The sequence below is a fragment of the Gigantopelta aegis genome, unplaced genomic scaffold (assembly GCF_016097555.1).
Source record: "Gigantopelta aegis isolate Gae_Host unplaced genomic scaffold, Gae_host_genome ctg6183_pilon_pilon, whole genome shotgun sequence".
Lineage (NCBI taxonomy): Eukaryota > Metazoa > Mollusca > Gastropoda > Neomphalida > Peltospiridae > Gigantopelta > Gigantopelta aegis.
This window is the reverse complement of record NW_024534882.1, coordinates 1-16793: the sequence shown is the minus strand read 5'-3', so window position 1 is coordinate 16793 and position 16793 is coordinate 1. Positions and strand designations below refer to the sequence as shown.

The window sequence follows — 16793 nt, the reverse complement described above, 5'->3', positions numbered from 1 at the left end:
CATTATGAAGAAAACTTCATTGTCGTCTCAAAAACTCATTTGTTGAAACGGAGAACTGTTAGGACTCCATACCAAATCGGTTAAAATGGTTTATAACTTCCAAGCGAATGTGTCATATAATCAGCTATTAATGACGAGGTGACGATAATCTATATCAATACCATAAACACCAAAAACACCATGACTTTCCTAAAGAAAATAAGAGCCGAAACACTTAATAGCTTTGCATGTAGAGTAATAACCAACAGCATCTGTCTTTATCTTACTTCTGATAATAGCTTTGCCAGCAGATTTCTATTCCAAAGGTATTAGCAACAGAATGAATGTTATTAGTGTAGGACTTCCATAAGATCTAAATATATCCTCGTACTTCCATAATTCCTGCAAAATATTCAATAAATTCCAGCTTTTCTAACTTATGGTAGTTTGCAGTTACATGCAAATTGACACCCTCAGTCTTCAAGTGAAGGACACCTTGGCTTCCAGGCAACGGGCTCTCAGCTAGAAACCCTTTTTTAAATATAAGGAACCTGCATACGACAACCTGAAATTCGTAAGAGATTATTAAAACTAAAAGTATTACGCTAAATTCGAAACCTTGCTAGCTAATTTTTCAAACAACGATGCAATCAGTACTTTGCAGTCCACAGAAGCAAACTAGAGAGCAACAATAAATATGAATAAAGAAAATGGCAGAGACTTTTTTGTTTACTTTAACAGAACTTGACACCATAATCCATCCTCTGCATCATAAACATAATCAAACAATGTTAGAACTACTGCCTACAACATCCTATATCATCATAGTAAGTGTTAATAGGTTGATAAATCAATGTACTTGTATTTTTTGTGAATCCATTCCAACAGTAAATTTTGCAGTATTGGTCGCAAATGAGCTGAAGTTATCATATCTTCATCAAATTCAGCTGCTTCGGATTAAGACAAAGAGAGTATAAATAATTATTTAAATCATGATGTCCTTTATAGACCAAAAAATTATTACTAAATAAAGAACAATAAGATGATGAGGTAATGAGTAACATGATGTAGAATATATAATAAGCTTATGGCACACGAGGACCATTTGTCACATGTTTGTATACTTACCTTCTATCTTTCTTTTTTTAGAAGTTTTCTTGATGTGTCAGCATCTTCTTCCAATTCAGATTCAGCGGAATGATATTTCGCCATCTGTTCTCATGATAAACAAACAAAATATTTAAATGTGTTTAACTTACCTTCATCTTTTTTCCTTAGCAAGTGTTAGTGCTTCATCATCCTCATCATCAGCATCTTCATATGAGACATGCTGAATAAAAGGGAAGGAAAATAAATTGATTTAGTTGTTTTTCTAACTTGTTTCTTTCTTTTCATTTGTTTTGGATGAGTCAGCATGACCTTCTTCATCAACATCTGAAACTTCTGTGTCCTCGTCATCATCCTCCGCTGGAGCTACAGGATCTATTTTATATTACTCACTCCAGAAGCTTTTAATAAAATATTAAACTTTACTTTCAGATATAGATTGGTCAGCATCTACATCTATTTTTTGTAATGTCCTTGATCTAATTTCTTTATCAATTGTCACTCCAGTGCTAGTTAATCTAGAGAGAGAAAGAGAGAGGGGTGGGGACACATACATCCACTGTTATTTTCTATTTCTTACTTTTATCTCTTATTGATTTGATCTCCTTGTTAACAGCAGAAATCAGTCTCTTGATGAATTGAGACTCAATGAAAGCAAGAATCATGGATGGATTAACTACATAATACATCCTAGTACAGGAGATAGAACAATAGATTTTTATATGGTGTTATACACTTGTAATATTTGGGATCCAAAAAGGACATTTTGATATGATAAAGACAGTGACGAAATCCTTTTCCCTCTCGTCCCATACTCTCCAGACCTCCACTTGATCAAGGACCTAGAGCATTTAAATAGCATTCATGAAATTAAGGAGTTCTTACATCAGCTAACAAAACACGAGTGAATGTTTTCTTTAGTTTCTCTCCCTGTTCCTTGGCATCAGGACGAGGGAGTAGAGGAACATCCATGGCTGGAGTTTTAATGTTGGGATGGCAATCATTAAAATTTTCCTGAAAAGGAAATGACACTAAATTTTAAATATATAGAAAGAAATTTTAAGTACCTCAAACGTGGTATTCCTAATGTTACATTCATTTCACCTCTTCCAGCAAAATGAAAGGTATTCAAGGTCATCTGAGTAGAGGGCTCTCCCACGGACTAAAGGAATATCATTATAACCTAGAATTAACTTAAAATTTACCTGTGCAGCTAGTAGACCAACAGCCTCCTGGATCAGCTAAAGCCTTAGAGATTTAAAATGGATGAGGGCTTTAAAGTTATCTGGTGATATATTCAAAAGACCCCTGTTGTTAAATTCTATAATTTTCTTGTCAGCCGACAGTGAAATTATTACTTTTTATTATCTTCTTGTGTAATATATTTATTGACTTCATCAGTGAGTTTTCAGGAATAGAACCAAAATAATAATCAGGAGAGTACATTGACACCGTAGGTGGATACCTTGTGACATACTTTTTGTTCATCCTATTAACAAAAAGGCAATATTGAGAGACACACACACATAATACTTACGAGGATCGTAACATTGGAGAGGATACCATACCATTTATCAATAACCTCACGATCAGCCTTTAAAAAAAAAGAAAAAGTTGTAGATTCTATCAATATTTCTAATTGGTACCTTAGTCCGAAAATTAAACCCAATACATCCTTGATCCTTAGGAAATTTGCTCTCATTTCAGGAAGATGGTGTTCATAAAAATCTAAAAAATCCACTTTGTCTCAGTCTGGGGACAGCATTTTTTTCTTTTCCAACAATCAACCTGTCAAAATATATATGCTCTAAAATATTACATCTAGTATAGTACCTTTCTCTGATATTTTTCAGCTTTAATGGAGTCCAGTGAGCTTACAGCTGCTTGAGGATTCAACTGATACAGATAGGCCTAAAATATAGAAAGTGTACGTACGTATGTATGTATGTATGTATGTATATCCTTACTCTATAATTATCTCTAAGGAACATCATTTGTCGTGGAATGAGAAAACGTGTCTTACTAATATCAAGACCATCTTCACATACAAGAACTGGATTACAGAGCCATCACTGTCTCTTACCTAACAATGATAACAATCTCTCATTGACATAACACAATCCCTCATTCCCTTACTGTCAAGTCATACTGCACAGAGATACCTTCTAAATGCTTTATCAGACAACGTTGCAAGTACCCACTGCGGCTTGTCTTAACAGCTGTATCAACAAGACCCTACATAGTTATAAAATTTCATTTCATCAAAGGAGGTCAGAGCAGCACACCTCTCTGCCTGCCATACAATGGAAGAAATATTCTTGAGGTCTAATACCTGTCAGGAAACGTCCATCAACAAAAACCTCCTGACAACAGTAAAGTCAAACCAAAGGGTTAAATATCTTGTTTTACTTGCGCGTGGACTGGTATCATCTGGCTCAAACGAGGGTAGTGACTTCCTGATATCATTAAAGGTGGGCGTTTGTCCTTCAAGTTCAATTTGCCCCAACAGACATGAAATTGGCATACAATTGACCTATACACCAAAATGAGGACATTATGATGTAATGATGACGTCATTATAGTTACCGTGGAACCTTTGGCTCCTGATTGGACCATCAGCTGGAGGCTATTATCAGGAAAGGACTTGTGCAACCCAGCTGGCACACAGGTACTAGAATATATATATACATGTACATGTACATACAGATGTTGTGTTGTTAACTTGTCTTACGTGTTAATCTGGTTATTAAAATGATCTGTCCTCTTTTTGACAAAGAAATCTAACACTTTCATACCACTGCCATCCAGACTATGATGAACATCCTCGTACTTTTCTCGAATGAGATCTATAACAAGATTTTAAAATGATACTATAATCTTAATCATAAATAGTACGAGTATCTTCAGGGTTTTTAACAGCAAATGCTTCTGCTGCCGCTTCAGCACCACACATCCTTCCTTCCTTGATAATTTTCCTTCTTTTTGAGTCAGCCTATAATAAACAATTATAACAAGAGCTGTCTTAGCTAGATCCCCATGGCAACAGTATTCTAACTTTAGGCATAATAAGAATGTCTTCCACTCCAAGTGTAAAGCCATGAAGTTGAAGAAATGCAGTGAAAATCGACCAAGTGACGAAAGAAGAAGATTACACATTAGACCTCCAATAGAGCGTGCAAGTACAGAAGTAAGTTATTGATGATGTCGGTGACTTACTTCAAAACAAGAATGTACAAAGCCAAATTGTGAAGCTCCAAATTGAGATTTGTCTAACACACACACACATTAACTGACCTTCTCGAAACACAACCTGTTGCATAGATAGGTATATGGAAAATGGATGAATGGGAAAGTGGACAAACCTCTGATTCTGTCATGATGTCATCATTAAATTTTGACTTCTTCTTTACTTGACAATGTCTAGTCCATTCCTAAGAGATTATATCCACAAAATAATTAGCCATTTCATTCAAGCCAGTAGTTAATATCCTTTACCTTGGAACTTATCTTGGTTTTAGAGACCAAATTCAATTTGTCTTGCTCCCCTGGTATCAAATTTAATAGTAAAGTCGAAATAACCTTATTTTGTGATAAAACTCTCCATCATATTACAGACGGTCCCATACCTGTTTTCCTGACCAGAGTCGTTTGGGTTTGAGGGATACAAGGTGGTATGAGTTTGAAGTATGAAGTAAAATTAGGCAATGCCATGAACAGAAGCTTCTGATAGTCTTCCCTGTGTAATATGCTGAAGTCATGTGACTGTCACATGCTTACCATGTGAAAAAAACGTCCTCTTATTGTCATGAGTACACCAGAGACCACATGATCTTGTATGAGGCCACTTAACGGGGTACCATCTTTTGGTACCAAGTATTGGTAATGAGTGGATGCTATGGATAACACAAATGGACGAAATGGATGTAGACTATGAATTAATGGACAGATGGATGAAAGAATGGATGGATGAATTAAGTGAGGAACATGAAACCTATGTTATACGCTTCTGAACGAGCTAATTCATTTGAGGAAATGTGCATTCATCTCATCTCCATCAAAAATCAGCATTGTAAGTTTTACAGTTAGCATAATGTAACCTCAGGGTTTTCTCTCCTGGAAGAACTCTAGCCTATAGAAGGGAAGGAGACTAAGGACCAGCATGGGGTCAAATACATTGATTAGTATTTAAATACAAATACTCTCAAAATATCAAATACAAAATACAAATACAAATACTTCTAGCGGGAATGTATTTCAAATACAAATACAAATACTTTGAAAAGTATTTAAATACTTTCCAAATACTTCTTTATACTATCCCAGCATATCCCCATTATTTGCTTTTACATGTAATCAAACTAATCATTACAAATTATGATTGCATCTAATAAACATAAGTTCTTCAAATGTTTGTCGGTTAGGTGACATTGATCAGAGCGAAAACTTTTCCTGCTATGCTGAATAGTCTTTCCACAGAAACAAACAATTTAAAAAGCAGTATTTGAAGATTACACGAAGTATTTGAAATACAAATACAAATACTTCCTGTTTCAGAAGTTCAAAATACAAATACTCAAAAAAAGTATTTAAATACAGCTAAATACAAATACTTATGTATTTGACCCCAACCCTGCTAAGGACCACGAGAGACAAATAACACAACCTTATGTGCCATAATGCTAGGTTTGTGTAAAAGTTGGTTGACGATTTAAAAAGTAAAACATCACCATTTTTTTAAGTGTCGGAAAACCTAATTACTAAAATAATTTTAATATAAACACTAACATTTGTTACTTTTTTAGTTGATCCTTTTGAGGACTCTAACTTGTCAGGAGCTAACAAACGCCTGGCTAATCCAAGTCGCTGTATAAAAATTACGATTGTTCAATAAAATTAGGGAGCCATCTTCACTTTGAACGTGAGTAGCTCTAAATAAGGACCAATTACAATATCTAAGTACTCCCTGTTTTCCATGTACATGTACCGACTGTATCAGTTGATAAAACGACAACCACTTACCCTGGATGTACATAGGGTCCATTGATAACAGCTTGTCTCAATTCATGAATATTCCAGAAAGTGACAGGTTCTGGGTAAGTCAACCGTGTTGCAAACACCTATGTAAAAATAGACGTGGGAAACAAAGGGATGTGACCCACATACCAATGGAATCCCTATCTCATCCATATTAATATTGGGATCTGGAGAAATGACTGAACGAGCTGCATAATTCACTCTCTTTCCCATCATATGCTTCCGAAATAACCCTTCTTTTTTTCTCTAAAGACCTGATGATTTAAAGGTTCAGGACTCATGACTTCATACTGGATCATGCAGACCTGTTTAATTCCATTGGGGGTGCATCCCTTATTTTCTTATTAATGTCACTGTCCATATAAGTATAACATTCATTTGAAGAGTACTCCAACACACTTGTAAACGCTCATTTAGACTCTAATTAACAGTAACATTTAAGTAATATCAAAATGCTTACTAGGAATTAACTTAACAAACCAGTTTTGGTTTCTTGTCTGGCTCAGATTCTTCAACAGGGTTTCGTCTCTCAGCAAGTATTTCCCCTGAATCAAGACAATCTTGGAGTATTTTTTGAAGATTAGTTGTCTGACTGTTTTCAAACTTTTGGCTCCAAGTGTAGATATCTACAAAAATTAATCTATGTATTAACTGTTACCATAGCAACTATCAAATAATGCATAATTGAACTTACCGGTCTAAATCTGAAGGAGGGACTGGAATAGTATCTACAAAGAACATGTCCGTTGGACAAGTTCCTCTTTTCTCGGCATCATATAAATGTTCATTACTGTTAAGACTAGAGAACACAGCCTTCATCAGTAAAGGATCATTGCGCCACATTAGATGCAAATGCTCACGAGCTTCTAATGGACTCAGATAATGTTGCTCCATACAAAGCTCAGGAGTTATTTTATGGGAACTCATCAGGGCCACAGTACCTTCTACGTCTTTCTCTGTTCTTAATCCCTCCAATTTCATGGTTCTCTATTTGCAGAAGCTGCCCATGCTCCTGCTTGTTTCGCCGACAACCCACGTATCATTACTTTATTCTGATATTCGTGTCTTATTTACGGGAAGGAGCCTGACAGTGTGAACATTTAGTTGATTTTGCTGCACGAAAGAAGTCTTGGACAAGACTAAGTCTCAAATCAGTTAAGTGTTTGGATTTCTCTAGAGTGGGTTGTCCACCATTTATGTGTTGCTTGTCCTTTTTCTTTATACATTCATCAACATACTGAACCACATCGTCACATGATGTAGTATCAGTTGTATTTCTTCTTCCTTCATTACTACCATTTTTAAAATGGCATTCTAGCTCCAATGCATCTGATACTAGTCCATGATCTAATAATCTCATTTGAGCTTTTAACAAATGACATTTATGCTTTGTTGTTAAAAAGTGATGACACGAGAGACATGATGTCTGAAGAATTCGATAAAGTGTTGTAAAAAAGATAGGATGAAACACTGGTAAAGGCAAGGTTATGTGACCCATATGTCCAGGGCAGTGGACATAATTTAAACCACATGTTCCACAGAGTTCATGTTTGTCACTTGGGCCTAGAGCTGGATCATATAGGCCACCTAGTGTAGGATGAAGGAGGCCATCAAAGGAGGTTGGGTTCGTGATCCTTTTGCAACTCAATTTCTTCACTTCTTCAGATGTGAAAGTGAGAAATCTGACTGAGGAGACTCTAACAGCAGGAGTAAAAGAAGGATCGGCTATTCTAACGTCTGCCATTACCTAGAGAAACTAGTCCACGTGGTCTCAGGTTGTCGTGGGAGTGGTCGTTACCATAGCAATAGCTACTAAACTATGGCTGACAGATGGTTGTTAGTTGAAAATAAAAAATGGAAATAGACACTCCAAACTAGAAGAAAGTCATTATTTGAAAGGCTTATAGATGAAGACAGTCCTAAAGTACGACAGGATATTGCTCTAGGGAAGAGAGTAGGTCTATATCGTATGAGAAATCAACTCGGTTCTGGTAACTTTGCTAAAGTCAAGTTAGCGACACATCTGTTAACGAAAGGTAAGACATATTTATAAATAATACATTAAATGTTTAGTAGTAATTATAGTAACACTGGCTATTTATTTGCGCATACTTTAATACAAAATTCATTGATTCCAGCTATTGTAAAGTATATGATTATAATACAGGTACTTGATACAATGATCGTTACCATAGCAATAGCTTGATACAACGATCGTTACCATAGCAATAGCTTGATACAATGATCGTTACCATAGCAATAGCTTGATACAATGTATGTGGTAACGAACTTGAAAATTAAATTCCTAATTTCTAAATAACCAAAAAAATTATGAACATGAAATTAAATTTCCTATAATTAACATATCATATTAAAATTCAACCAGTAATATCCTGCTCCAATAAAACATGGTATAAAAATCACTAAAATCACATGTACATGTATTAGTGATAGCTTTATTCCATTAGAAAAAGTAGCTATTAAAATCATTGACAAAGGAAAACTAGATGACCAATCACGTAAGATCCTCTCCAGGGAGATCATGTGTATGGAGCAGCTCTCCCATCGTAGCATAATACGTCTTTTTGAAGTCATTGAAACTTTTTCTCATCTTTATCTTGTCATGGAGTGTGCTGCTGAGGAGATATTCAAAACAGAGTCAACAAAGAAGGACCATTTTCTGATAATGATGGAAAGAGATTTTTTGTTCAAATTGCATCAGCCATCCACTATATGGTAAGCATAATAGTAAACATCTATACATGTACATGTACATACCATAGTGACTATCATTAGTAAACTCTAGACTAGTAAACATCAGTACTTACCACAGTGGACCTAGGACAGCTACCATTAGTAAACTCTAGACTAGTAACATCAGTACTTACCACAGTGACCTAGGATAGCTACCATTAGTAAACTCTAGACTAGTAAACATCAGTATTTACAGTGACTATAATTAGCTATGACCACAACTAGCTGAACTACAATGACTTTGAATTATTTCAACACACACAACAGCACAACATAGGTGTAGTACATCGTGATCTAAAAGCTGAGAACGTCTTTTTCTCATCAAGAGATCATATCAAAGTGGGCGACTTTGGCTTCAGTACTTTTTCCTCTCCAAGTGAACACCTCGATACATTTTGTGGCTCACCTCCCTATGCAGCTCCTGAATTATTTCAAGAAGATACCTACGTAGGGAGCTCTGTCGACATATGGGCACTTGGGTGATGTTATTTTTATGATGTCAGGCAATATGCCATTTAGAGGTGAGAGTGTTCATGAAATCAAAGCCAAAGTGACTAATGGTTCATATCACATGCCAAGGAATCTGTCATTGTCTTGTCAATCACTCATATCTGGTATGCTAATGTATTATGTGAAGGATCGATACTTAATGGATGACATAGTTAATTCAGAAGGGGTTGCTGATATTGCGTCATGTACTAATGCTTTTAGTCAAATGTCACAATGTGTTAAAATCAATGACCAACTTTATTGGACAAACAATGTCATAATAGCATTGAGCCCCTTTGATACCGAAGTCCTTAACGAGATGGATCATTATGGTGTCCCTACTCAAAATTTTGATTCAATCAATGGAGAGCCTAGGAATTCCATTGCTGGTATATATCGTATCTTGTTACATCATAAGATAGCACACCAAGAAGTAGAACCTGAGACAATTGATCCTTCAACAACTGAAAGTAGAAAAGTGCCCGAATTATCAGAAGGGCAAAGTAGAAAGTTATCAGAATTTGTAGCTGTGAAGAGTAGAAAAATCTCAAATTTTCTCGAGGAAGTCCCTCCAGATCAGCACAATCAAAAATATGTCTTATTTTGTAATCAATATCTCACTCAATTTTAAAAAATCTCTCAATTTTTAAAAAAATCATCACGAAAATGAATTCTCAGCAATCACATGTTTTTCTGAAGTACATGTAATGTACTATCTCAATACTATGCTATTTAAAATATATCCTGCGTTTTGGTAGCTATACCATAAATAAAGGAAATATGTCTAGTATTACTATAGTGATCAATAACAAACTAAAATCTTGCTCATATAGAGACAGTTTGACTGTCAGTTTAGTATTTTGGTACAGACCACTAGTATTTACTCACTACTGATGTGTTGTGGCAATATATTTACTAGATTAACCAGTATTTGATAGTTTTCTAATAACATGAGTGTAAATTAGTATTATTGGTTAAATGGTATATAAATATCTGACAATTCAATGATAACCAGCAGTGTTGACATACTAATAATACTACAGGTCAATGTGTGTTAATGTTCTTTCAGTCTAAACAATATTTAACACTCAGACAAGTGTTTATAATAACATTATTCAACAAGGATGAGACATTTCAACAAACCAAATAATCCCGAACTGACACGCTCCAGTTGATTTTTCTCTACATTAAATGCCACAGATTCATTACTTTTAAGGTACATTGTGAAACCATTGGTTCTTATGTACAGGAGTGATTGATAAAAATGTTATATTTTAGTGCTGTCGTCATAGTTCCTGTGTGTGAAGGAGTTAACGTTTATTAGTGGTGTTGTTAATTGACTCAAAGGACTAAACCTATCAATGGCCCAGTGATACAAAATACCACAATATAATCTTTCACAGTTGCCTAGTAACTATTACAGACAGATTTATCATTGTATAACAAGTTGAGTGATTATCAGAGAACACAATATGACATACGACCAAGTATTATAGAAACAAGCTAACCAATGATGGAATATTGTTTTCATTGTGAATTGTATGTAACATTATGGCAGTCATTACAACTACTTCTATTGGTATATTCACGAGTATGTCAAGTTATATGTAGTGTACAGACTTTAAACGTCATGTTAACATTAGTCCTTATAAGTGTACCATCCATGTTAAGTTATTGAAGTGCTCTGTACTCCTACTTGTAGGAGGTTACTGTCTTATCGCCAGGTTTCCTGACATTTGGTTGAAACACGAGGAGATCAGGGGATCCATGGGGCTTATTGTGAGCTGGATGGCATTATGTCAACATAGATCATTAATTGAGACTCATGCCCATATTCTAATGTATGATAAAGGGCTCATGCCCATATTCTAATATACAGGTGATACTAAAGCAGACTCATACACTATTTTATAGTGAAACTACACACGATATTGATAAAGACTCATACCCATGCATAAAGGCCAACAATACTTGAGATGTTTTTGCAAAACAAGCAAACAATTACAACAACAACAACATAATATATATTATAGAATATAATGCAGTAACTAAAGTTCAACACAATTTAAATAACTAACAGTGTAAACAAAGTAATGATAAACAAACAAACAAAACTGTAAACAAAAAAAAAACACTAAAACAACAATATTAAAAAATCAAGACCAACTATAGAAGAGAAGATAATATACTTAAAATTTGAAGGTTAGCCCAACGAGAATGATGACATCATTATGATGTAACAAACACACACACACAGACACACATGCACTAAATTAATCAGCCAAAAGAAAGCCTCTTTTTAAACCGCAAAATCCCGTCTTCTTGCGCATTTTTGGAGGAGGAGCTTCTAAATCACATTCAACTTCTTTCATCCAATCACAAGAAGTATTGTCAGTTCTTTGTCTTTTTAACTGTCTCATGGCTTTTTGTTGTTGCATCTTCCATTTCAACATGGCCATTTTGTCTCTCAATTGCTCGTTCTCTCTGAATCGAGCTTTAGACATTATCCCTGTATCCATCCCAAATCCAGAGGAGGAACCAGCATGGACGTGGGATGTGACTGACTCCATCATTTCTCATAACTGGTCATTGTGGTTTTAGAGTGAATAATTTCTTGCATATCATTGTCACATGTAAACTCTGAAGAAAAACGACCTTTAAATGTTCCTGGGACTTTCCCCTTGACACGCTGTGCATACATTTTCTTGAGGATTTCACCAATAGCTTCCATGACGGCTTTTCTTTTCATACTAACACCATTTTGTGACGAAGGGATCTCTCTCAGTCTCCGGAGTTTCTTCCCATTCTGACTGGCTAACATGTACTTTATTGTGTTTAGTACACGACATCTTAGGATTGGAAGATCTTCGTATGGCCTTTTTACAAGGCCGAGAAGAAACACAGGAAGTGTGGACTAGAGGTGAAGGAGAGAGAGTAGAGGGAGGAGGAGAAGAGGGAAGACTAGTTGGTAGAAGAGAAGACACTCCATTGCATCATGAGTTCTTCGACGGCTTGCTTGCAAAGATGACGATGTTTGTCATGTATCATAAATCAGGCGAGTTCATTGTTTTTCCCAGGTGAGTTGCTGGGGAACCACCCTCTGAATCAGGTGCAGGTGTCCGGCTGGTATAACACTTCGTACTGGGACGCTACAGGGGGTGTAACATTTGTGTGAGAACAAGTGGTCGTTGATGAGCTCCAGTGAGGATTAGTGTTAAGAGAAGCTGCACTAATACCCTCGGTACTTGTCTCAGAAAGACTACTTGATTGAGTAGAAACTATCTGGTCTCTTGTACTGCTGGTCGGACTGGTACTGCCCAATGAAGATTTTTTCTCTGGTGGTGCTCTAATTCCACTTCTTCTACTTTAGCTCTGTTAAGATTGACAACAACAACAGATTCTCCTAGTCTGATGGCAACAGATAATGGAGATTTGCCTGCTAGAAAATCATCAATCTAAGACAAGAAAAATAAGAGGTTAAATATAACTAATATCAAAATTATATGTATGTATATTTATTATATACAAGGGAATATAGCTGATAGTTCTGAATATCCTAACATAAAACAAACATGTCATGTGACTGTGACATCACAATCCTGTGACAAAGAACAGTTTCCCAGTTTTAAAGTGATGTACATCACCAATACTTATGTTGTTAACAGTAATAATACTTAACAGATAATGTTAAGTTACATATATTGCTTTAAAGCCTGCCAACAGGAAGTTAAATTGTTACTATAAATTGTGCCAAGATGAACAAAGGACAGTTTAGATAGGTACTAGGTCATATGAGCAATGACATTATACTGTACTAGGTTGTAGGGTTATGATTATATATACTGTACTAGGTTGTATGGGTTTATGATATTATACTGTACTAGGTTGTATGGGTTATGATATATACTGTACTAGGTTGTATGGGTTACGATATTATACGGTACTAGATTATATGGTTACGATATATACTGTACTAGATTATATGGGTTACGATATTATTACTGTACTAGATTATATGGGTTACGATATTTTTATACTGTACTAGATTATATGGGTTACGATATTATACTGTACTAGGTTGTATGGGTTATGATATTATACTGTACTAGGTTTTGTATGGGTTATGATATTATACTGTACTAGTTTGTATGGGTTATGATATTATACTGTACTAGATTATATGGGTTACGATATTATACTGTACTAGGTTGTATGGGTTATGATATTATACTGTACTAGGTTGTATGGGTTATGATATTATACTGTACTAGTTTGTATGGGTTATGATATTATACTGTACTAGGTTGTATGGGTTATGATATTATACTGTACTAGTTTGTATGGGTTATGATATTCATACTGTACTAGGTTGTATGGGTTATGACATTACGCCAAGGACTCATCCACTTAACAGATATATATATATACATTATAGTGAAGTCACTTTACTGTCAAGAAACAAATACAACATGAAAGATACATGAAGTCATAGCACAGACAGTGGCTTTAGAATAGTGAGATAAACAGTACTTTTTCTCATGTTACCAGGCATCTAAGAATGCTATTACCGACATAATAGAATGTGTACTGTGACGTAGTTTGACAAAAGACGTCACTTTTACTAATCAGCTAAATAAAAATATAAACATAGTTATTAAGAAAGGCTTGTGTGTTTATATAAAACAACATATTTTATCGTTACCATGACAACAAACATTGACTAGAAAAGGTACAGTACCTATTACATAATGTTTTACTAAAAACCAATTAACAAATCCTTTATTTCAAACTAGACTACTTGTCTACTGATATCTTAAATCTAATATCAAAATTAATAGCTCAAGTAATTTACGCATCTGACTTCATATCAACTGGTCAGGCATTATTACATGAGAAGACAACAAGAGAGTAAATGGTATGGAAGAACATCAAATAGATACAAGACACTCCTACAGATAGCAATCTTTGAGGTTAATTAATAAATCATGTACACGTACATGTTCCTGGCTCTACATGTACACGTACATATATGGACGTAACTCTATAATACTAATACAACAAATAGTCCGTTTAACTATTGCAAGTAGTCTATTAAGCAAATACTTGATAATAATCATTGCTGTACTAACATGTTTACTATGGTAACGTCTTGTCACCATTGAATTATTGTAATATGTGACCAGTCAGGGAGCATTCTCCCTATGTAGACAGGAAGCAGACATGAATATATACCTAGTTTTAATTTGTGGGAACAATCTTTCCTTGAATTAATTTAACCAAGGGGGTCGTATGATTCTTTATCCTTCAAAGGTCAAAGGTCTTTCCTTTCTGTTGTGTCTGATGATTCAGACTGCCCTATGTTGTAATTTGCTTACCACAGTGACCTATATGTATTATTAGTAACTCTACACTACTAAACATCAGTACTTACTAGTGACCTAGGATAGCTACCATTAGTAAGTTCTAGACTAGTGAACATCAGTACTTATCACAGTGACCTAAAATAGCTACCATAATTAAGCTTTAGACTAGTAAACACAATGCCACCTCATCAAACTATCCTATATTAATAAAAAAATATCTTTCACTGAATGTCCAACCTAGTCACAACACCAGGAACACCTGGCTCATAACAGAAAACACCAATATACACTAGTAATGGTCATAGTTAGTTATCTATACAATATACCACATCAAGAAGCTACTCTCAACACCTCACTGTTGTCAATGTACATAACCATCAATTTCATGTTAATTTACATGAAGACACAGCTTGACTGAGTGTTTAACAGTCATGTTAGCTGTTCTCCGTTGTAGGGTGTATTATATACATATTTATATTGTTTCATATTACATTAGGTTATATGTCCTCGTATAATATGGTTTCATGTTGTATGTAGGTGTGAATAAATTACCTGTTGATCTGATATTGTGCTCATGCTGTGCTTCATCATGGCAACAGGATCCCTTGTAAGTGGAGTCTATTAAGAGAGAGGAGACAGAGAGAGAGACACGAGAGAGAGCAGAAGAGAGAGACAGAGAGGAACAAGAGACAGAAGAAGAGACAGATTCTAGAGAGAGTTACATAGTTACTTACATGATAAATTTAAAGCCAATAACCCTTTAAGGTATTACATCATATAACTATTATTCTATGACTTACATTAACTCCATACTCTACACATGGAACAAGCTTGAGAATTTCTCCACCATTTTGGTATACTCCATTTTCCTTTAACATTCCAGTTTTTAAGCGCTCTGTTGTATAAGAAAAAAAAATTAAATACATACAACCACAGCTAAAACAGGTTAAGAAAACAGTTAGGGAAACCAGTATCTTTTGAACTAACATGGAATATGAAACTAAACTAGTTGTCATTTCTATCAGATTGACATTCCTACCAGACAAGTGTTATTTATATACATACACATATGAACACAATAACGTTGTTTGAGTATAAAAACTACAAGATCTATTTGATGTACAACAGACAGTGGGGGTTGAAAGTGGTCACAAATGAAACAACACAACAGTTTTCACATCATATGTTTCCTGCCATTTCAAACCACAAGTTTCATTATACAGTATTGGGTTTAAGATAACAACCACAAACGGCTCACTAGTTGCCAAAAGGGAACTTAGTTTAGTGCAAACAGGATATAAAATAGATGGGTTTCCTGAATTTGCATACAGTGATGCACAAGTTGAGATCACCCTAGTAACTGCAGGTCTTTGTATAGTCATGTGTCTGTGATAGTATGCTACAATAGAATCTTTTCCTTGAGTTAAAAATTAATTTTTGGGAGAAGAATAAGTTTTTGAGAGAGAGTTCAATCATGTTAGAGGAAGTACTTATATAGTACATATTACATATATACAATTTATATTTAATACATTGTCTAATATAAAGTATATGTCCATTAGTGTAAAATACGAAATCTATGAATCTAGGTCCATCAAAAATGGGTGTAATTATACTGATACAAGATACTGTTGTTATGTATTATAAAATGTAATATTGATGGTTAGAGACCACACTAGGTAAACTAACCCATCAGAAAATGTCATGCTTTATCAAAACATATAACAAGATTGGAATTTCTAGTTATGTGGGTGCATATCAATCTGTACATGTACATGTAAAACACATGTATTGGTGTAATACAGTCACACACACCATTACATGAGTGTTAAGGTGTGTCATTATATAATATAGTTGTATTACAAACCATGTATTGTACTTAATTTACATTGTTATGGCACCTCAAATGTGAAGATGTGGTTTTGAAGATCCAATCAAAAACATGTTGATTTTATAATCAGCCAATTGAAGTTGCCATATAACAGTTAGAACTAATCACGACTACTATGCAAGCTGCCAGGGATTCTTCAGGGCAAGTTGGTGTAACATTAATTCAAGGCAAGGAGG

General features: G+C 34.9%; 1 pseudogene; it reads right to left on the bottom strand.

The window, feature by feature from the left end:
- Positions 1 to 1398: 1398 nt before the first annotated feature.
- Positions 1399 to 11867, bottom strand: LOC121366571 (annotated as a pseudogene).
- Positions 11868 to 16793: the final 4926 nt, after the last annotated feature.